Source organism: Arvicanthis niloticus, chromosome 1 (genome assembly GCF_011762505.2).
Source record: "Arvicanthis niloticus isolate mArvNil1 chromosome 1, mArvNil1.pat.X, whole genome shotgun sequence".
Lineage (NCBI taxonomy): Eukaryota > Metazoa > Chordata > Mammalia > Rodentia > Muridae > Arvicanthis > Arvicanthis niloticus.
The window spans coordinates 65,859,555-65,884,093 of record NC_047658.1 but is presented as its reverse complement, the minus strand read 5'-3'; the positions used below and the strand labels follow the sequence as shown (position 1 = coordinate 65,884,093).

Genomic DNA, 24,539 nt, shown 5'->3' with positions numbered 1-24,539 from the left:
CTCCAGGATGAAAAGGGAAGAGAAAGCATGCGCCAGGAACTGTAACAGACAGAGCCATAACCGTGGAAAGTACATGCAGAAGGCCTGTGAAAGTCTCCAGCTTCTCATGGGGGCAACTTGTCCCCGTAGGCTCATGCCATAGCTGCAGCTTTGGACATGACCTAAGGGTATAAAGTAGATTATCCTGGCTGACAGGTTACCCTTGCCATCCTGTGTAGACAGGCCTTCTGAGCTTGCCTAAGACTCTAGAAAGGAGGGTGAATGAGAAGAACACCAGACTATGAAAAATCGTAAGTCATCTCCATTTTTCTTGGGATCATGCAGGTTTTACTGGACTAGAGACAGGGTGGAGAACACATGCTGTTCTGATTATATTATCATCATACCACCTAAAACTCAGCAGATAAGTAGACTGCAAAGCAGAGAGGCCTGGTAAGTATCCGGTTCACCTCCCTCACTGAAGGGCAGAAAGCCTGATGTGGTGGGAAAGAACTTTGCCCTCCCCTTCTCTCATTAACATTAACTATAATTTTTAGGAAATTGCCTAATTGACAGAATAAAACCAGGACGGACATGAGGCCACAGGACACTCTATTTAGTCTTGAAATCTCCTTAAGAGGTACGGACAAGGGTGCTGGAGAGCACATGTGGACTTGGTAGAGAAATATCAAGGCCGCTGTGTGTGGTTGTTTAGGTCATATCTTACACTGTGGGGTAACAGGAGCCCCAAATACCTCCATCCCCTCTTCCTTGGGCCTCACTTGATACAGTACTACATGCGTGTAGCAAAGTATATATTTTTATTCAGTCCATATAGAAGGGCTAGAAGCACTTCAGAGACGCAGGTTGTGTGTGGATAACACTAAGCAAGCAGAGAAAGAGGAGGCCACCTGTGAGAAGGAGGATTGTAAAAACCCTCTGTCTGTCTCTCTTCTGACCTAGGTCCCTTGCCCTGTGGTATATCTATCCAAAGCATCTGCAGGATAAAGCCAGGGACATCCTTCTTTGTCTACCAACTCAAACCAGAAGGCCATAGAGCCTACTACTCTGCCTACCCATTAGCCAAATTCAGCAATCCTGGGGGTCTCCCAAGGCTTCTGTCACTACCTTACTTTTTCCACCATGGGGGTACCCTCTACTATCTGCCTCCTCCCCAGCAGCCATGTTTTGTGTTGCTTGCCCACTTCTCAGAGAGAGAAGGAATGAAGGCCTGGTCTAGCTACTCTGCCTGCCTCTTGTAAATATCACCTGCTCTCCACTCTGCTGCATCCAAAAGGGCTGAAGACACAGATTCTAAATATAGACCCATAGCCATCCTCATGCCCCACTAATATTAGCCCTTTTGTGGAATCCACTGACAGCATCTTTCCCTCTTTTTGGCTGTGCTGGTGGGAATCCTTCTACTTATAGGAAGGCTTGCAGGCTGAGCCAGCAAGACTGAGCAACAAACAGAGCCAACTCCCGCCAGAATTTCCCTACTCAGACTGTGCCAGGTGATTTATGGAGCTGATTTTTCAGACAGGAAATTTATGATTCTGTGGACTGGGAGTCTTGGGAATGGGGGTGGAGGGTAGTGGTGGGAATGGGTGGCTCTAGTTAATTGAATTTGTCAGCTTCCAGATGGAGGGGGCACTAGCATTTGTTGATAATTTTCTCTGAGCCAAATCTGATAGTATCAGTTTTCACACACATGGTGTCATCACATTTTTCCAGCAGAACTCTGGGAGGAGAAGGTTGTTGTCCTGGTTTACGGCTGAGGCCACTGAGGCTTACAGAAGTGAAGCCGTGAAGGCAATTTACCCTGTGAGAAATGGCTCGCCAAGGTTGAGTCTGGATTTGAACCCAGGACTTTGTGACTCTATTAATAAAACCGTACCCTTCTTCATGCCATCAAATCTATCTGTTTTGGTCCTGGCAGAATGTCTTTGGATGATGGTGTGAATGTGCTACTTTGCCTTGCATCATTATGCTCACAGAAGCAAAGTGCTGACTTTGGATGCCTAGATGTGAACTCTTAAGTTGCCTGCTGCCAGATCAGTTGGGGTGATCAATTGAACTTGTTTGGGCCCAAGCTGGGATTCACAAAAAAAAAAAAAAAAAAAAAAAAAAAAAAAAAAAAAAAAAAAAAAAAAAAAAGGGATCTCAAACGTTCTTATGGCCCTCACCCTCAGAGACTGCTCTTTTATTTTCCAAGTCTTTTCTCTTCATCCTCCTCTTTCTCCCTCTTTCCTCTTTTTCTCCCCTTAGAGAAAGGGTCTCGATGCATAAATGAGGCTGGCCTTGGGTTTTCAATCCTCACTCCTTGACCTCCTGAGTGCTGAGACTACAGGTACAAACCACCATATCTGGTGCTGCAGTTCTTTTACATCTTGATGGACCAGACTGGCGCACACACTGAACAGAAGAAGATCAGCTTAATTGTTCACAAGCCCTTCCCACTAAGTAGGCGAGAACAAACAGACATGATGACCCACTCTGTCAAAGCAGCATAGTGCAAATGAGGTGCCCCAGAGCCATCACAGCAGAGGAGAGAGCACCAGGAGAGACAGTGAGCAGAAGGCAATGCATGAGGAAACAGCTGTACTAATTGTGGCATGCTTCTGTCCCACCTTGTTCCAACAAAGACATCAGCGGGACCTAAAAGGATGGTGATGTCATGTTCCAAAAAATGGTGTAAAGTCAGTGAAAAAAGAAGTTCTAACTCAGCCCCACCCTCTGCCCTTAAAATGAGCATCTCCGGGTACAGTGATTGATGAATGTCCCATGAGCTTATTCTCTGGCAGCTGCAGAAACACACCCAGCAGGGCAGCCTGCCTCATCACCAACATCTGGATTCAAGACTGAGAACTAAACACCAGGGCCTGCTTGCAGCTGGGAAACTAGAGAGAATTCCCAAGAGCCTTTGGGAAGGATTCCCTTCCCAGACTGCAGACATCTGAGGGGTTTTCCCATCAGAGCAGCCTCTGAGGATGAAGCATTTAGATCCTAGCCACTTGATGTAGTTTGCTGAAGTTGAGCTGATATGAAAATTGCATTTCTAGAACCTTCCCTGTACTATTTCTCTGAGGAAAGAAACAGGCCCATTAGTGAGTCACTCAAGTGGCCTGTGGCAGTCTCTGGGGAATTCTTTGCATTCACAGCTCCCAAGTGGTACTGAGAATGTGTGTACATGTGTACAAGTGACAGGCAAGCACAGCAATTCTGTCACTATCATAAAACCACAAACAACAGAATAGTTTTCAAGGTGAGGCAGGGCTTCTGCATCTCTCAGAACCAATAGAGCCTGAAGAGAAATCTCACAGGAACATCCCCATGTAGTATGCCAAAGGGGCACTTGGGAGCTCAGGGATGCAGACACATGTAATATGCACACTTGAGACCATTGAGACCAGACACACGTGTGCATGGAACAGGAAGTACATACTTTGATACTGCAGATCCTTGCATGACCAAGAACTATCAGACAGACAGATGCACACACACATTCTCATTCTCTCTCTCTCTCTCTCTCTCTCTCTCTCTCTCTCTCTCACACACACACACACACACACACACACACACACACACACACACACACATATGACTTAGCCTTCTGTGCATCTTAAAAGGCTGTAGCCTGCAGCAAGGGAAGATGCCCTCCTCAAGCTAGAAGTCTAGTGTATTAGAAACTCTGAAGCTGGGTACCTGCTCTGTAGTGTGTCCAACCTGATGAGCTCAGAGAACTCTCCCACCTGTCAAGAGACTCCTCTTCAACATGTTTCTTAATTTCTTCTTGCCAGAAGGAATTGGAGCAAGTGTGTCTGGCAGAGTCTAAGTAATAGCCCTTAAGACATTGGCATCTTCTGAGAAGATATCCAATAGAAAGATGTTAAGTAGGAGGCAAGAATGGAGGACAACCGAGATTTAGCCTGCTCGGGGTCAAGTACGACCTCCTTCTTCCATATGGAGCAAGGTAGGCACACCTGGTCATGATTCTGCAGATGATTATTCAGTGACTAAATTAAGGTGTACTTCAGGTGGACCTTATTAAGACTTTCTATCTGGGAGCTGGTCCCCTCACCCCTCAGAAGGATTGAGTGAATGTCCCTTGTAACAAGATCTACAAAGCATATTGGATCAGCCCAGACCCTTGTGTCATTGTCACATCTACTACTTCCAGTGTCTCTCACTCACTGTTCCTGTTCCCCTGAGCTTGTCTCAGAGCCCTCATGAAGACAAACACACACACACACACACACACACACACACACACACACACACACACACAGGCACTCATGCATGCCTGGGATATCTTTTTTATTTTTGCTCTTTAATTTTGAAATGCTGCAGATTAATTCCCGGATCTCTCTCTCTCTCTCTCTCTCTCTCTCTCTCTCTCTCTCTCTCTCTCTGGAATGTCCTTTGCTTTGGTGAACTATTTCTCATCCTTCAAGATGTACCTCAAGTGTATTCTTGCCAAGGTGTTGGGAGGTCATGTCCTTCAGAATTAATATTGAAAGGTAATCCCCCAATGCCACAGCCTTAAGACGTGGGGCTCCTGGAAGGTGAGTAGGACATGAGGGATCTGCCCCCATGAGTGGATTTGTGTCTCAGAAAAACAGGGATCCAGTTAAGATGCCCTTAACATCCCTTCTCCTGCCACACGAGGACATGGGGGTATCTCCTCTGAAGGACAGAGTAAAAGGACACCATCTTGGAGGCAAAGAGTGGCCCTCAGCAGACATTAAACCTGTTGACCCCTTGATAGTTCTATCATTTGAAAATCTCCCGGTCTCAAGTGTTTAACCAGCCAGGATATTTCTCTTCAGGAGCTTCCTTCCTTCCTTTCTTCCCAAAGGCACAGTGGACCACAACCTCCAAGGTTCCCCCAAAGACCCTCCTTCAGCCTCTGTAGTTGTCTCCATCCATTCTCAGCTCCAGAGGAAAGTCAGAGCTCATTTTTTCCAGAGCCGGGCTGGGAATGGGCAATCCCTGTGGGCAGGGGCTGTTACTCTAGAGCCTGCTTCTGAACTTGAGGACCCCTTAGCTTGACCTTTTGCCTTTGGGTGGAAAGAGAATCAGTAGATGTCACACATGGGAACCAGATGGTGAGGTGGGAAAGCAAGCTAAGGACATACACTGCACTAAATTTATCCCTTAAGGTTTCTGCAAAACATATGCCTGCCCCCAAACCCCTGGACACATGCCAAGTTGTGACACTCACCTTCCTGCATCCTTCTCCCCCTGGTCTGTGCATCCTGCCTCCTCTGGCTCACTCTACCTTTTAATGGTTCTCCTCTTGGTGGGGCCAGGGATATGAAGCTTTATTAAAAACACACCCCTCCCAGGATATGCTGTCTAATGCCCTAATGCATAGAAGCGGCAGCCCTGACATTTGGTTTGGGAAGCTGGGGGAGCCAGGTTGGGTTAGTAAAACAGGAGCTGAAGATCTTGTCTGCTTTCTCAGGGGAGCCCCCAATGGATTAATACCAAGTTGGCCCACTCAGCACAATAAATACATATAAATGAGATGATTTAGACTCTTCTCTCCTGGTTGGTTTGTTTAGATTTCTGAAAGGACAGTCAATTCTTTGTGCAACTAAACGAACACCTGGAATGAGTAAAGGGTAGAAGTCTGGAAGTAAATGCAACTACAGAAACCTTTGACTGTCTTTATGTGTCAAGTATGGTGTTGGGCTCTGAGAGATACAAGTGCAGCCCTGGACCCAAAGACTGCGTGGTGGGATAAAAGACCTTTGTGTCCACAATCAGTCTCAAAAGCAATGTGACACCCAGTATGCCTGATGGTACAGTGATCTTCACACTGATGTTCCTTGGAAACATATGAGGAAGACATCACAATCATTTCTGTTTTGTGGAGGAAGAAGCTAAGGCTCAGAATCAGATGAATTGTCAATGATCAAACCGGAAGTGGGAGTGTGAAGCTGGTCAGTACAGTTCTCAACACTGGTACTCACACATCTGTGACAGGTGGGGACACATCTTAGATCCAGCTGGCGATAGAGATTCCTAAAACCTTTGGAGGTCTTTCCTTTATATCTTTTGAGGTTTTTTTTTTTTTTTCTTCTTTGTTTGTAAGACAGGGTCACATGAAGACCATGTTGGCTTAGAGCTCACTGTTGTAGTTAAGGATAATCTTGAACTCTTGATTTTTCCCACTCTATGTTCCCAGCTCCAGGATTACAGGTGTGAGACGCCTCTTTCCATTTCACTGTCCCAATAACTGGGGAAGTGGAATCAGTGACCCTGTTTTACAGGTAAGAAAAGCTGGCGTTCAGACCCAGCTTGAGTAAGAGTCAGGGTCAGTTTTGAATATCTTTTTAAGTCTAACCTCCTATTTATATGAAATGGCCTATAAAGTCACAACAGATAAGAAAAGGCTTATGGAGGTATTTGTGGTAAGGCTCCAGGAAACTCGAATCCAAAGGAGATGTCTTCAACATCTGAACATAGTTTGGGTGACATCTTATTTAATTGTTGACTTTCTGAAATTGTAGGACTGCTGTTTGGACAAAAATCCCAGATCTTTAAAACTTTAGATGTATCAGGGTAAAAAAAAAAAAAACCACTCAGGCCCTTTTGGATCTGCCTCTTGGGTTTCTTCAAATCACTTTATAGCTCTTCCTTTGAATCCTTGAGAATGACTTTGAGTTCTAAGACAGACTCGATCTTATATACCTTCTCCTGCTTGAACCTCAGCTATGTAGCATAGAATGGCTTGAAAGACTTCTATGTATCCTTCAGACCTCAATGTCTCCTGACATTGTTCAATCCTGAAGTCTCTCTGCTTGGATTTCTATGGTTTCTCATCATGACTAGGTTGCAGTTCCAGTCCATGCCTGGGAACTATTGTTTATATAAAGTGCTATACCTCACCACATCAGACCAGCTGCTCCTCTGGGACAGGGACTCAAATAGATTCCTGTTTGTGCAGACACTCTGTTAGAGAGATTGACACAGGAAAAGAGCTTGATAAATAATTGCTGCACTGACTAATGAAGAGACTGACTTAATGAATGAGCAAAAGGCCACATTTCCAAGCCTCTGTGTTACAAAGGTTTGGGATTGATATAATCACCTGTATTATAGCAAAATTGCTGTACTTATGAATATGAATAGAAATATAATCTCAGATGACTGTTTCCTGCAACAAGCCATTTCAGACAAGAATATTCTTTTCTTAATTTCACATGTTAAACAGTAACAAAAACCAAACCTGGACATTTGGTCAACCCCCTAACCACTAAGCTACTAACAGGATGTTTTGATTTTCTTGGATAACCTGGATGGATTCCAAAGAAGATAATGGTATGGGCAGTGGTCTACTCCTCATGCATTGGAGAGGCCAGTCTCCTATCTGTGATGGGGAAAATGTTTGCTTCAGCAGAGACATCTGCACTGAAATAGTTGCAGTTATTTATTCTTTAAAAGCAGGAATCCCATCTGTTCTACTCACTCCGGTCTGCAGTTAAGGGCCTGGCACAACAGCAAGAGATTTACAGTTCTGCTCATGGAGAAATGTTCAAGATTCAATTCAACATCAGGTTTTTTTCTGCATTGACTTCTATCTCTTTCTGATACAAGCATATGAAAAGATATAAACATGAACTGTCAAACCTTTATGTTCATCCTAACTTTTTAAAGTTTTCAAGAAAGAAACAGGTGTATACAAATACTTCATAAAGTCTTGCAAGAAGTAGAAGGAAGAACCCTTTTCAAGTCATTTTATGATTCTGATGCCAATGCAGAAGACAACACAAAGGAAGACAATTACAAGTCAATACACTCCATAAATTCAGATACAAAAATTCTCAATAAAATACTATTGAGTTGGCAAAAAAACAAAACAACAATAACAAAAAAAACCCATATAGAATGGATTATGCATCTTAGCCAAGTTGTATTTCTCTAGGGATGTCAGAATAGTTTCCTATGTAAAACCCAATCAATGTTTATATACTGCATTAACACAACAAAGGACAATACCCACACTCAGGTCAGCAGACCCAGGGAAAACATTCGACAATACTTTTTCATTACAAAGGACACTCAATAGACCATGAACAATAATAATCCTCCCCTTGATTCAGACCATCTATGAAGCACTTACAGCTAACATCATACTCCAGGAGAACAATGGAAAGTTTTCCCTTAAGATTAAAAACAATACAAATGACTCACTCTTAATACTTCTCTTAAAAACCAGAGTAGAGACTATAAGATAAATTAATCAAGAAAAATAAATGAACCCATTCAGATTGGCAGAAAAGGAAAAACTGCCTCTATTTATAGATGGCAAGATGTTATGAGTATAAAAAGGACTAAGGATGTCTCTCCCTCTTCTTCCCGCCTCTTTCTCTTTCTCCCACACAGAACTAATACTCTGTGATCAATCTAAGAATGCAATCAAGAAAACAACTTTATTTGTAATAGTCTCCAAAGGTAATAAAATAAGGACACATTTAAAAAAATACAAAATGTTCACATTGAATAATTTTTTAAAAATCACAGAGAGAAAAATTTAGTCTTCATTAATTGAGATACCTTATGTTCATAAACTGAATAACTTTATACTTGAATTAAAGTTTTTTTATTTTGTTTTATTTTTAGAAACTGACAAATATATCCCAGAATATATGTGTAAATTCATAAGATACAAAAGACTTAATCTTGGAAAACAAGAAAAAGTTGAGGTACCCACACCTCTCAACTTTACAACTGCTATTTGGGGACAGTAATGAAGACAGGGGTCACTGCAAGGATACAGATGAGTGGAGTAAAATGGAGAGATCAGGAATAAAGTCTCACATTTATGCTCAATTGATTTCTGACAAAAGTACCAGGACAAATGAGTGGGAAAGGAAAGTCTTTCCAATCAATGTTTCAGAGATAATAGGATATCTTCATGCAAATGAGTGAAGTTGGGCTCAGACATCATTTAAGATACAAAGCTTAACTCACAGTGGATCACAGGCCTAGATGTAAGAGCCGAAAGTATTAGAAGAAAACAAAGGACTAAAGCATGATTTGGGGAAAGCGATCGCTTCTTTGATGTGACACAAAAATCACAGGCAACAAAAGAGAAATGGGATCTAAATTGGACTTCATCAAAAATTTTAAAATCTTGCCTTTCAAGAGCATATTCTCAAGAAAGGAAAGGGAAATGACAGCTCACAGAAGGAGAGAACATACTCTCAAATCATGGACAAATGACTTAAATCAAGAATATATAAAATCTTACAACAATAAGAAAGACAGAAAAGCCCATTAACAAATGGGCAAAGAACTCGAATAAACATTTCTTCAAGGAAGTGTTTTTAAATTGCCAATAGTCACATGTAAAGATGACATTATTAATCATTACAAAATCCAGATTAAAACCACAAGATATTACATTAAAACCCCCAGAATGTGTGTGTGTGTGTGTGTGTGTGTGTGTGTGTATAATAAAAAGTGGTGAGCAGAAAGAATATGAAAAATTAGGAACTTCATGCAAATCTAGAGGGATTGTAAATGGTATAGCTGCTCTTGAAAACTGGCTGACAGTTCTTAAAAATATTAACCATGGAATTACCATAATGTACGATCAGGCAATTATCACCTAAAGGATATACCTAAAGAATGTAGGACCTAGCAATAGCATCCTCAGGATAAACAAACAAACAAAAAAAAGTAGGACCTAGAAAAAGAACCCTCAGAATATATTTAATATCATCTCCAGGATAATACTCAGAATTTTTGGAGCAAAATATATCAAACTCAGGGTATATCCAAAGAATGTAACATCTAGAAATATCACACTCAGGATCTACCCTAAAGATCTAGGATCCAGTAATATCACACTCAGAATAAACCTAAAGAATGTAATCCCCAGCAATATGGCCGTAAGGATACATCTAAAGAATGTATAACCTACTAATATCATTCTCTGAATATATGCAAAGAACTGAAAATATATATTCACAAAAATCTACACATAACAGTCAAAAGGTAGAAGCAATTTAAGTGTTTATCAACCGATAAATGGGTAAACAACATTAAAGTGTGTGTGTGTGTGTGTGTGTGTAGTGAAAAACTAATTCATACTGCAATGTGGATAGACATTGAAAACATTATGTCAACTGAAAGAAATCAGACAGAAAGGCAGCATCTTGTAAGATTTCATTTATACAAAATCTTCAGGATAGACAGGTCCATAGAGAGAGAAAGTAGATTAGTGTTTGCCAGGGATGGGGGATGCAGGGGATGGTGAATGACTGCTAATGAGGGTTTCTTGGGGGGTGATGAAATGTTCTAAAATTAGATAGTGATGATGGTTGCACAACTCAGTGAGCATTGTAAAAAAACAGGGAATTGTATGCTTTAAAGGGGTGGATTTTATGGCATATGAATTATATCTCAATAATGCTATTATAAAAAATATGCAAGAAAAAGACTGTAGGGAATGTGAAGAAAATGGAAACAGCTGACTTGCTGGAAGTGCTAAGACGGAAGGTGATTTTATTTCTTTTCCCATTATTGTTGTTTGTGGAACAATAATATGAAAAGAAAAGAGACAGGGAGGGGGGCTTGGTGTAGAAAACGGGCCCCAGGTTTGGAGTTAGGAGAGCTGAGGTTTTAGTCCCTCGTGCTGCTAGCTGATGACTATGTGCTATTGGTTATGTGTCTATGCCTCTCTGGGCCCTAGTACCCTTTTCTCAGATGCAGGGTAATACCAGCCCTCTAGAGCCACCATGAGGAGTACATGAAGCCTTCCATGCCCAAGAGCAGTGTGTGGCCAGTTCTCAGGGTGCTTGTTTTCCTTCATTTGTTCACTCTGTTCTAGAGCATCAACTACCTACTGAGGATACTGTTATATGGAGATGAGGTCTTGTTCTTAAATATGGTAGGACTGAAAGTGGAAGACAGACATAGAAATTGCTCCACGGAGTTCACTGGGAAAGAGTAACAATAATGCTATTCACACAGAGCTTTTTGGATAGCTCTGTGCACAGAGGAAACACATTTCTACAGTCATTTTGGGTCTAACTGGTGAAGGGCACAGGCTAAGAAATTCAGATCAAGAGAAGAAAGACCCATGGCTACAAATCCTCACTGCAGTTCCCCATGCTTGCTTTGTGGTATGCTTGGTTTTCACCTATGTCATCTCATGTACTTCCCAGAGAATGGCAGCAAGGAAAAGATGACAACCCACTTCGAAGGTGACAATCTAGTCTTAAAGAACATGAGCATTTGGTTTCATAGAGTTACTACAAGGGATGAAATCCATCCCACTTAGCTTTAGCTTCCTCTCCTCAGGAATCCCAGCCACGAGTACTAAGAAGGAGGACTGTGGGAAAAGTGACTACTCACATAGGGAACAGGGATTTCCCCAAGTCACGGTGGTCCGACAACTTGACTAACCCTTAGGGCCCAGCGAGTATCATCTCAGACAGAAACCCTAGGACTTATAGGTCTTAGACCATCTGATGGAGATGTAATGGCATCTTCCAGGAAACAGTCCTGGTCTGTAGATTGTCAGTGCCTCATAAGTACTTCCCAACTAATGTCCCAAAGTCATGAGTGGAGGCAGGTGATTTGAACAATCTATTTCCTCTTGGTGAGGCATGACCATCAGCCATCATGCAGCAGAGTGCCTGGGCTCAGAAGACCTTGGGCACAAACATGACAAAGAAATGAGCAGAAGAGCCCAGCCATTGCCAGGCCCATGGTAATGGTGATGAGGCAGTTAAAGCTCAGTGGGAGTGGGATGGGATGAGGGAATGCTAGAGAATAGAGGAGGTAGAAGATTGAGCAGGAGTCGGTACTATATGGTGATGGGGTGTCTTTGAGTCATTCATGCTTACATTAGAAACCCCTCACGCTTCCATGAGTAACTCTAGTAAACCCATTGGTTCACCAAGTTGAACTTGTATAGGATTGTTTATCCATCTGTTGGTGACAGTCTGGGGTAAATCAAATGTTTTTATAGTTCTGTAAGAAAACTTAGGCCATGGCAGGAAACCCGAGCATTGGACATTCCCAGAATGCCAGGATTTTACTGTTGCTTCTACAGGATTTGGGAGCTGAGCAATTCAGTGGACCCAGTATATGCAGACACCAAGGTAACCTTGAAGACCAGAGAGGTCAAGTGACTTATTACTGACTGTACACAAATTCTGTAGCAGAGAAAGGAGTGAAGAAGACTTGAATCAGGCTCTTTGTTCTCTCACATTGATTTCAAATTTCAGTTTTATATAGAGAAGTCATTGTCTCAAGGACCAAGGCCATAGTCTACAAACATCACAGTATCGAGGGGCTGAGGAACCATGCTTAAAATTAAAACTATGGAACATTGGTTTTATGCCTATGTCCCTAAGAACTTAGTTTAACACTTGACACCAAACTGGACCTCAGTGAATCCTCTCTGAAATGCCATAATCTCTCTCAGGTTCTAATGGTACCAGCTTCCAGCTCAGAGCCAAAGTCCTACCTTTACCAAAAGCAACTTGCACTTAGGCAAGGTCAGTAGCAGAGTGTAGGTATTCAGTTCAAAGGCCCAAGCAACCCTGGAGGGGCACTGCCAATCTTGTGGCACCTGGACAGCTGGATGAAGAATAGTGTCATTTATCAAGAGTCATTACCAGCCCTGACTTGGCTTAAGTGTCTGCCCCAGCCCATTGGCTTCAACAGCAAGTTTGTGATTCCCAAAGGCCCCTTGGAGTTAAAACATGAATAGAATTGAAAAAAAGAGTTCTATTCTGCTCAGCTTGAGAACCAATGTGTGCTGGTGAAAGAAATAGAAGGTTCTTGAGATATTCAGTGTTTGGTGGTAATGGCTAGATGGGTAACTCTCACAACTATAACATGATTTCCAATGACTTGATAGATTAACAACCATCACTTTGGAGTAACAACCATCACTTTTGAGTCACACTCAAGAGGGAACACCATTAAGAAATCACCTCAGGGGCTTGAGAGATGCCTCAAATACTTACTATGTAAGAACGAGAATATGAATTTGACCCACATCACTAACATAAAAGGCTGAGTGTGGTAGTGCACCTTTATAATCCCAACACAGAGACAGGAGGATTCCTGTGATTCTCTTGGGAACCAATCCAGCCAAACTGCTAAGCTCCAGGACAGAAAGACTCTGTCTCAAAACTGAGGCAGAAAGCAATTGAGGATGGCTTCTGATAGCACACACACACACACACACACACACACACACACACACACACACACACACATTAAAAGAAATCACAGAAGAGAGAACACAGGGGCACAGACTTAGGGAGCCATGGAGCCAAGATAAAGTCCGGTTTTGCCTCTCACAAGATGTTTGATCTCAGAAAACATCTTAGCTTCCCTGCACTCCAATATTTTCATCCACAAACACAGATACACCCTGCCATGGTTAGGAAGGCTACAGGGGCTAATTGAATGGTCAGGCTTACTAGGGATTAACTGTAGTTGAAAGAAAGTGTGGTCTCAGAAATGCAAGGGAAAAGAAATGAATTTGGGTCGGGGGAAGGGCACTGAGTGAGGCAAGAGGAAACAAGTCTGCACTCAAATGCAATGTGGTCAAGGAGGATAATAAGGAAAAACACAAGAAAATCACATTTTCCAGCAGACATGTCGGGGAAATTGTCCAAGGTCTGCCAAGTATTTGTTTTTGTCAGCTCAATCATAACACTGAGGACTTATTGTTATACCATCAATAAATGTCCCCTATAATGGAGAGGGCAAAAGGAACAAATAAGTTTCTTCTCATGAGTGGATTCCAGCGAGTGAGCGCAGTTATCCAGAGCACTGCATTTGGGAAAGTTCCGAGACTTCATTGAAAACCAGTAGTAAAGGATATAGTGTTAACCAGAGGTATCTACAGAGGGCTGGCCAGAAAGAATGGCAGCTGCCTGCTGTGTACAAGGAACCAAGGCTTGCTTCTCCAGCTGCAGGGACAGTTACTGTTGGTTCCTCAGTTGAGCTCTTTTCTAGAAATGGCCTTCAGCTCAAGAGAGTGGTCACCTGAAGACAGCTGCAGCTGTCACTACAGTGGCAGTAAATATGTTAAACTTCACTAGATGCTACGGGGGCTCTCAGAAGACGCATCTCAGTCCCATGATTTGCAATGGGGTCAACAGAAGAACTGCTATGACTGGATTGCAGATCACTATCACCACCCCTCCCTCCGCCTTGTCCTGGTTTCTATTCTCACTTTCAGTGGTTGGTTTCAGGAACACCCCTATCAACTTTGCACAAGGAAATCTGTCCCAGACCCAGTCAGGGTAATCACACTCAATCCATCATGTACTGCCATTCCTGTATAAGCGCAATGTCTCTGTGCCTGGCTGCTAATAGCTTGTCATCTGTATTTGCTTATTCCTCAACAGGCACTCAGCGCTAGTCAATGAGAACAACATATCAGCTTTCTTTTTCCCTAGGTGTCAAGGAGGCTCAAAGATAAGTTCACCATTCTTTCTTCTCCTTTGCTGATATCAGAGGTAAATTTTTGCTGGCTTGGCTATTTTCCTCTCATTTCAGACACTCCTTTTCCTAGCCTCTGACTGTGAGATAGCTCTTGTGCACAGTTTAGTTTCGGGGATCATCACAGGTCAATGGTGCCATTGGGGGTCTTAAGGATACATTTCCGTGACTCTCAGCATGATGTGGTAAACATCAACTTATAATACTATAGGCACAGTGAAACAAGGTTATCATGAGCTCCTTTGAACAAATGGCACAGACAGGATAAACAATTCCCACATCACACAGCACTTTTATTGCAAAGCCTAGGCTGAACTCTTGAGTTTCTTGCATCTGATGACTTTTTAGGAGAGTGTCCTGAAAGACCTGGGCATTAACTCAAGGGACTCTGTACTGGCTCTCTTTATGTTATCATGAGACCCCAGAGTTTTGGTTGTATTTAGATCCTAATTCAAATACTGAATAGCATAATTCAGATGGAAGACAGTGTCACAGTTCAGTATCTAAGTCCCTGCTACATGCTGGACAAGGGCCATCTTGCTCCTGCTTGGACTCCTTGCTCAATGGGGAGCTCACTACTGAGAAGATTTATGAACCTACTGTTCACTCACCTGCATGACTTAATCAAGACAAAGAAGGAAGGGTGTGTGGTGTGATATTAAAAGGAAATGGTAGATATAAAACTTAGAGTACAGTACTGAGAACACAAAATGTGCAAATGAAAATGCTTCCTGTTTCTGATAGATAGAGAACAAGTAGATAGAACCAGCTTATATGGAGCCTAGGTCTAGTCCTTTACCCAGGAATGTCCTCTATAATCTCTATATAGCCCCACATAGATCCAGAGAATCACAGAGATTAACTATGGCTTCTGCCACCCTGCATCTGGCTCTGCCATTTGCTCATGTGACTTTAAAGAAGTTGCCCAGTTGTCTGTGTCTCAGTCTCCTCATCTTTAGGAAGAAGAGAGAATCATGCTATCTATCACAGCAAGGATTGCCATCTACATGCTTAAGTTCTTCTGGGCACACATGGCACATATTAAAAGCCATGTCTATTATAATTCCCATTCTATAGATCTGGAAACTGAGACAGGAGATTCACCCCTTTCCCTAAGGTCAAACATCTAAATGAGAAGCAGAGCCTGCATAGGAACCGCGGTCTACCCAGATTCTCGGTGCACATATTAACCTCTATAGAATATTTCTTCTGTCATTCCTTTTACTTTTGCCTTTTTAGAACAGAATGAATAAGGAACACTCAGGAGGTCTTCTGTCTGAGAAGCTTCATGATTCACTCTCTTGAGAGAGCTGGTCTCACCTGCTCTGCAGGATAAATCTTAGAGTTGTATGATACAGCGTGATGCCACCTGTTCACTGGAGAGGCAGCAAAGACAGATCCAGCTCCCTGGTCTGCCACTGCAATGACACTTGCATTTTTGATTGAATGGGAAGATTGGGTTACAGAAAACCCACCAGCTCCATGTACCCATGTGAATTGGTGACTTCCCAGTTATTCTGTGACCCTAGAGTGTACTGGTAAGCAGAACAAGCACTTGTCAGCACACATGCATAGTTATGTGCAGCAGCAAAGGCTTGATGACTAGTCATTGACTTATTGAACATATGCAAGAAGCAACTGGCATGAGCCGGTCCCTTTGGCTCTGCACAAAGGATGGCTCATAAACAGAAGTCAAATATCAAGTATTTACCAGTTGTTGCATGTGGGCATTGGACAGTCTGAACAGACCATGAGAATGGGTCTGGGCTGTAGAACAGCAGTGCCATGGTTGTTTGGGTGTCCCAGCTGAACATCTGCCCCAGCATTATAGAAACATAACATATACATAAAGAGAAGAGAACCAATAGCTGAGGCTTAGGTGTCAAAAGAGAATTTTCTGCTTGTCTTATATGGAAGTCCCACAGAGGATTGCTGACCCCTAATGATGCTCTGCAGAGCATGGATGCAGTGCAGGAATGGTCTCTCCCTTCAGTGCACAAGGACAGCCACCAGGAGAACAATGCTCTGATATTGGTCATCACATGGTCACTCTGGTCACCTTTCCATTCCCCTGCTCTGGCACTTATATAGGAAGTCACCTTTGCCACTGCTGTCTCCAAGACTCTGAACATAACCCAGAATCAGGCCACAAGAGGGAATCTTGGCAGCTTAATGAATTCCATTAGAAACCTAGTCACATTCCAGTAGCCCCTTGAGCCTCTCCAAGCCTCTCCTTCCTGACTTAGATCAGTTTCCCTGTTGCTCGACTTTACACAAGTACATGCTCCTACTACCTTTTGGACAAAGTCACAAGGGGTCAATTATCTTGCTGCAATGAGGTTGGAGGACCATTTCGCCGGCTTGCATAAGATGAAACTTCATATGATGAAACACATCACAGACCCATGGGGTCTTGTGAGAAGGTACAGGAAAGGGAAGGTGGTCCCTTGAGAGCAATGCATCAAGATTTGCCTGCCTCCCTTTCCTTGGGCTCACCCACCAATGACTTGGCTGTAGAGAAATTGCCAGATTCTAAAAGGAAACACACACACACACACACACACACACACACACACACACACATATACACACACACACACCCTGTGGCAAATTTCCTCACTATTCTCCATGAACTTAGATTGCATCTCTTGGTGCTACCTTGTCCTACTCATATGTTACAAATGAGGTCTGACCCTGGAACAACCACTGTACATCAATTTTATTAGTGGCTCTTCATATAGTATTTCATACATGACATGGCATCTCAGCTTTTCCCAGGCTGCATGAAAATACCGCTTTAGGTTATCAGGCACAAGATTTGAGCAATAGTTTCATAGGAATTCACAGATGCAGCCATGACTACCAGATGTGTCTATGAGGAAGATTACTTAAGAAAACAAGAGCATATCAGTAGGGCAAGACATCCACTGAATGCCAGCTCTTATGTCTATTAACCCAGATTCCTTCCTGAGTCTAATACTGTTCAGTCATGCAATCTGGGAAAGGGATTCAAGGTGTTTGAGCCATTGCCTTTATGACTACAGCTTCTATTGTAGAGGTTGCTGCAGAAATTAAACAAAATAATACAGTCATATGTCACCCAGGGATGTTTTGGTCAATAACAGACCACATGTGCAATAGCAGCCTCCTGAGATTATAACTGAGCTGATAGAACTTTTATTGCTTTGTAGTAACGTCATTACTATGGTGGAGTTCAATGTGTTATTCATATGATTATAGTGATGCTAATATAAGTAATTTATTGCACTGCCAGAGGTATGAAAGTGTGGCATGTATATTGCCTACAGCAAGCTGCTTTAAGTTCATTGATTCAGCATGTTTTCTTAGATTATTCGTTTAGCGTATACCTCTACTTATTACAAACACTTCTGTAAGTTTGCCATGTTATGTCAGCACTCACATATCTATGCTAATTATATGTCTGATTGCATTAAGAGGCCATATGGAGTGACCAAACCCTGTGCTGTACAGAAGAGTCTGCACTTTGAGGGCTGCACAATAAAATTACCTCACCTCGCAATTCTCTGGGCTCACCTCATCCTTAAGGAGCATGTGAAAGCCTTTAGTGCTGTGTACTGTTAACGCACACTCAATAGCTTATTGCTAATACTGTTAACCATTCCATACCTTATCCCTCAGCTGCTGTACACCCTATGCCCGGCTAGGGCTGGGGCTGGGGCTTCCAGTTGCTACCTCAGGGAACTTCACCAACCAATGGAAGAAGACCACATAGAGTCAATGGTTAGGATGCTGCATTATTTCTTAAAGAACCAGCACTAGTCAGGGTCACCCCATTTAGACTAGGTATTATATGCTACAGGCGTCATATAAAGTAAGTGCTTATGGCTTCTAGTCTGAATACCTGGATCCAAAGTCCAGCATTATTGCAAGATTGTACAATCTTGGCCATGTATACTAACTTTTTTGAAACTGATTTATCTCATTTTGACAAAAGTTAGAAAACACATCTACACATTATATATAATATGTCACCAGAGGGTCTTGTATATATTAATGAATGTCAGTTGGCTAGAGGGCAGAATAAGCCTTGGAAGGAGGAACATTCAGGGATATATGGAAAGCTGACACTGAGTGGCTGTGCTCTCCCAGCCCTGGACTGTGTGTCTGGGAAATCTGAAGGCAGGCAACAAGCCACCGGAGTGTGAGGCATTTCTGGTGTGGAGGCCATTGTAGGTTAAGGATGTCAGCCACAGGAATGAGAGGCTAGACCCATAGATGAAGCAGTTGACAGGAATCAGGCACAATGCTTCAAGTAAATAGCATAGACCTCCAGAATGAAGAAAATGACAAAGATGGAAAGAGAGAGAAGTGGTCGGAGCTTTAGGAAAAGTTAGGCCTCTAGGCTCTCCCAGACACCCCAGGTTCTTATTCTCCACCCCCACGTTATGGCTACAGGGCTCTTGCTGGCTCTATCCAGGCCTTCAGCAGCTGGAAGCAAAAACCTCCCATCATCTTTCTCTGTCTCCTTATCTCCAGGCAGGACAATGATCCTCGTCTTGTTTCTTTTGTGGGTTTGTTGAGAGAATCAAATGTAAGAGAACTTTGGAGAATATAAAGTTCTATAAGAATGATGCGTTATCGATACTGACATCCCTACGACTTGTGCTCCGATGACAAATACCAATTATAACTATTACATATCTGTCAGGTGTACCTTCAGGATTATCAGCAATCTGCCCTACAGTCCACCCTTCATTAAAAAAAAAAAAAAATGAAGAAACTGAGGCTGAAAGAAATAGACCCACCATGTGAATAAAGACTCCAAAGCTTCCTGCTAAGGCAACATGAGACACCAGGAGCTACGGATCCAGGCACACATCTTGTCAGTTCAGACACCAGCTTTGTCCATTGTGAGCAAGACATGAGGAGAGACCACAGCCTTGGACGGAGAGGGGGTTGCATAGTATGTGAGGGGAAGCTGCCTCCTTCTTGGAAGGATCAATATAAGGAATAGACATCTTTATCTGATCCCAACACATCTCTGTCCCCTTGCTTAGGCCGCCATATATAAGGTTCACTTTCAAAACCACTATACAATAGGCTGTGCAAAGAGATTAAGTAGCATTAAATGCAGGAACACACACACACACACACACACACACACACACACACACACTCCATAGGGCTTCGAGGAGGGAGCCAGAGTCTTCTCTGGAGACCACAATCTGTCTGGCCTGGCCCCTTTCAGAGTACTGTGGGGGATAAACAGGAGAACTGCAGACAGAACTTTACATTGCAGGGACTGATTACCTCTGCAGCAGAGCCGTGCAAAATAGAGCTCGCCAGCCCCACAACTGAGCAGGTGAGAGGAACAAAACAACACAGACTCAGACCTGTTTACAGGAACGACATTCTTGTAGAGAGCCTGATAAGTCTGTTGCTAAGCCTGCCTTGCTTCCTGTCACCAAGCACCTGCTTCTCATGCAGGAAAGATAATCGCTCTGGGAACAGGCTCTACTCAGGAGACCTGGCAGAGTGCTTGCAATGTGGAGCCAAGCCTGCCTTTCAACAAGCCTTCCCCTTGTCCTGTGTGGGATGAAGGGAAACCCTACCTGGCAAGGAGAGGCTTTGCCCTGCTGGCTGTCTGCAGCTGAAAGTGACCTGCAGAGAAAGAAAGATGTCCCTGGATTCCCAGCTCAGAGCAACTGCTGAACAAAGACCCCAAAGATTCTTGCTGGGACAATATGAAACCCAGGGATGAGGTTCTAAGAGCATGGCAGCTATCATCTGTCAGGCCAGGCGGTCACCTGTGTTGTTAGTGCTGAGTGAGACAACTGGAGGGAAAGATTGCAGTCCTGAAGGGAGGGGGTACTGCAAAGGCTGGGAGGGTGCCTGTCACAGAGAGATCAGTACAAGAAGCAAGAGTCTGTAGTTGACTCTGAAAAAGGTAAGAGAGATGTGGGTAATTCTAGCCAGGATGAAGGGACAGCTGGCCTCCCACTGTCATCTGAGAGGTCCAGAAGGCTTGTTAAGAGCCACTCTGGAGGCTGGAGGGATGCCTCAATGGTAATAGTGCTTACTGCTCTTCCAGAGGGCCCAAACACCCACACTGGAATACCATAAACGCCTGTCCGCCTGTCACACCAACTATCGGAATCCAGTGGAGGCTGGTGCCTGTATGCATGCAGCATACACTAATACAGACACGTGAATAAAGAGTTAAAGTAAATCTTTTAAAAGCCCATTTCTGGATTCTGCTAAAAACTTGAATCTGGAGATAGAGAAATTTTCTTGTAAGATTTGCTTTCTAAACATTGTGTTCTCTCTCTCTCTCTCTCTCTCTCTCTCTCTCTCTCTCTCTCTCTGAGGTGTTTTCTTTCTTTCAGCCCTTCTCTACTCTACTCTCCCTCCCTCCCTCCCTCCCTCTCTTCCTCCCTCTCCCTCCCTCCCTCTTTCTCTTACCATCATAATCCACAAAGCATGTCTCCTCAATTAAATAGGACCACCAGCCAGCCCCAATGCACACTTAAATAGAAACACCAGGTTAGGCCTGAGGTTATTCATGCACCCTTTGAAATTCCAGACTTTGAAAGAGCCCAAGAGCTTCAACTACAAGAACTGTCCTCCATATAAACAAACAGCCCAGCCTCTAATCCCTACCATTCTCCATGCAGTGCCTGAGGCAAGGTTCTGCAAAGGCAGGAGCTAAGCGCTTGCTTTAGTGTCCAGAACCATTGAGCTTTAGGAAGCAGCTGGCTTCAGCAGGGTCACTGCACTACAAGGGGAATGTCCCCACAGCCCTTGGCAGAGTCTTTCTGATATGCTAACTCTCAGCCACTTGGAAACAGTCTTGTCCCTGGCACAGGGTAGGTTTTTCCTCTTGTTACTGGCTTGACCAGAGCTCACAACTTTTGGCTTTCTGCAAAAAACAAACAAACAAACAAATAAAATCTATGCAAAAATATCCCTACCTGGGCATTAAACTGTCTTACTTTACATTTTCTCAGATACATCCTTACTGCTGAGGAGTAAGTTAAAAATGTCCATTTCAAATTTTTTTTTTTTTTTTTTTTAAGGATTCCCATCCATGAGATGAAACCCCTGGAGGGAAGGATGTTCATTGAGACCAGAAAGAGTTCGGCATTAATCCACATCTCACGCACACATCCATGATACTTTCTTGTTTATAGGTTTACTACCTATGTCAAATAACACTAGCCAATGGTGTTCCATCTTACAACGTGAATCAATCGGAAAAGCACTACAACCATGAACTCCAAAGTGGGTGTTAGAAGTCTCCATGAAGCAATAACAATCGTAGGAGGTGTTTATATAACGGAGGCGCATCCTACTCCGTATTGTCACTCTCTGTGTCCAGCACAGAGCCTAACATTCTGATGAAAAACAGTTAAAAGGAATTAGTGATAGAGAATACATCCGAGTTCATATCTGGAAGTCACAAAATGGGTTGTTGCAGGATCTGAGCACACACAGATCCTCTGACTCCTGGTTACACAAACACTCAGGTCTACCGAAATGTCTGAGCAAGAGTGTCACACCAGCCAGGTTCTAAACAATCCTACCATCCTGAGGAAAGGCCTGACACTAAAGAGGGCCTAAGAGATCTTCACAATGATTTAAGCAGATCATGATGCTAAAACAGAAATCACAACCCAATTAATATCCAAATGCTTCTAAGCGGCTCTGTTCATTTCCTTACTCAAATTGCACAAAGCAGACAAGCCTGGAGACAGGGGTGCATGTGGCTGCAGAGGCTAAGTTCTGACAAGCAGACGTATGCTCTGTTTCAGGCCCAATTCAGCGTCATAACTTACCTACTGTCCAAGTGTCCGAGAAATCACTAGCCCTCTCTCAGCCTCAGACTGTCCATCTGAAAAACAAGAAGACAACCACAATGAACCCTGAGTGTCCTCTGTGCTCACAGGCATCACAACTTTGACACCTAATATTGCCTGCCACCTACTTGCCAGCCCATGGAACAGAGGATGTTCCTGGTGGTCAGGGGTCACAAGGGAACTACACACAGACACACAGACACACACACACACACACACACACACGCACGCACGCACGCACGCACGCACGCACGCACACACACACACGCACACACACACACAGGCTCAATGATGGTTCTGTGTCAAACAGGGACACCAGCAATACTTCTATCTTCGTATGGAAAATTCAGCCTTCCAGTCATCTGGGTACAACACTTTTGATATTCATAGATATCAACTTAGATTGTTGGTGACACTAGAAGAAAGAGTATAAAGAGAACTGCCATGGCTCTCACACACTTTCATTAAAAATATATATATATATTTAAGTGGGCTAGAGAGATGGCTCAGAGGTTAAGAGCCCTGGCTGCTTCTCCAGAGGTCCTGAGTTCAAGTCCCAGCAACCACATGGTGGCTCATAACTATCTGTAATGAGATCTGATGCCCTCTTCTGATGTGTCTGAAGACAGCTACAGTGTCTTATATAAATAAAATATGATATAAATAAATCTTTAAAAATTTTTAATTTTTTCGGTGTATTTGTGTGTGTCATTTGTATGAGTGAATATTCTCTCTCTCTCTCTCTCTCTCTCTCTCTCTCTCTCTCTCTCTCTGTGTGTGTGTGTGAAGGTGTGAAGTGCCCTTGGAGGTCAGAAGCAGCCAGCAGCAGGCCTCTTGGAGAGGGACTTACAGGTGGTTGTAGGATATGCAACACAGGTACTAGCAACTGAAATGGGGCCGTCTAGAAGAGGATGGGCAGAGCTTCTAATGATTGAGCTGTCTCTCCAGTTCCATTTGAGCATTGTTCTTACAATAATTTCTCTCCCAGGCATGTATATACTTTACCATCTTTCAGGGCAGGACAATGGTACATAAAATCTAATGGACCCAGTGGATCACAGGCCTCCCTTTCTTGATTCTAATTCGAAAGGAGTACCTATCTGTAAGTGGCTGCTATCCAGCTGTTGAGGTGACACTACCTACAGATGTTCTCTCAGGTCCTCATAACCACACTGGAAAATTTTCACAGCTGCTAAGACTATTTCCGCCTGGTTGGCAATCCAGTGACTGCAGTCGCTGGGTGCCACCGCACAGTTTAGTCATATCAGTGTGTCATTTATACCATTACTTACTAACTTTTTATTTTTTGCTTTACTTCATATGCAAATATTTTGTTACTTTACATTTCAGCTTTTTATTTTATGTGCTTGTGGAGGGGATGGGAGTGGGGTGGAACATGTTACAGTGTGCATGTGGAGGTCAGAGGACGGCTCGTGGGTATTGTTTCTCTCCTTCCACCCTGTACGTTCGGGAATGAAACTCAAGACATTGATTTAGTGACAGGTGACTTTTACCTACTGAGCTATCTCCCTGGCTCTTAACTTCATTTTTAAAGGAGTTTTAAAAGAAGTACGTGCAGCTCTTTTTTTCTTGCCCTTCTCACTGTGGTTCATTAAAAAGCAACCTTGCGATGAAGTTGCAAAAGGGTTGCTAACAATGTAAAGAGTCCATCATAGTGGCCATCCTACACGCAAAATGTCTATGGGCTCCCAGGTAGAGGGTTGTCTGTGTAACATATCTGCCCATATCTCATTAGAATAGGTAACTTTTGAAGTCTAAAATGCTCATCCATTTACCATGCCACCTCTTAGCAGTTTCTTTAACTAGACTTGGGGATGCTGGCATTTTGACCCTGGCTATTCTGCAGCCACAGAACTAAGAGATATCACATTTCAAAGGTAAAGCAACAAGAGCACTTTACCCTTTCTTATATGTTACGAAGGTTTCCCAAGGTTACACAGCTCTCTCAACTGAAGGAGTCAGGACTTGCCATCCCCAACCCAGTGCTCTGTGAATATAGTCACTCCCTCCCTTGCAACCTGTCCTCAGAGCTCCAATCTATAAATCCTTGGCATTTGGCCACTAATTAAGTTCTATTTGCAAATCAAGGCAGGTTCAGCCCATTCTGTAACATCATCAGCGTTTCCATAAAGTGACGAGATCCTATCAATAGCTATTTAAGTTCCCGAACAGGGCACTTTAATAAGGAGCTTCTAGGCTTCAGAAAATGTG

General features: G+C 43.2%; 1 protein-coding gene across 15 annotated transcripts in view; it reads right to left on the bottom strand.

The window, feature by feature from the left end:
* The window catches only part of Tenm4 (teneurin transmembrane protein 4), a 1,520,543-nt gene that overhangs the window by 539,505 nt on the left and 956,499 nt on the right, over positions 1–24,539 (bottom strand). For all 15 annotated transcript variants that reach the window (XM_076938042.1, XM_076938101.1, XM_076938085.1 and 12 more), the window contains one exon: positions 22,287–22,342. The gene's annotated coding sequence lies outside the window, so the exon portion shown is untranslated. The remainder of the gene's footprint in view (positions 1–22,286; positions 22,343–24,539) is intronic.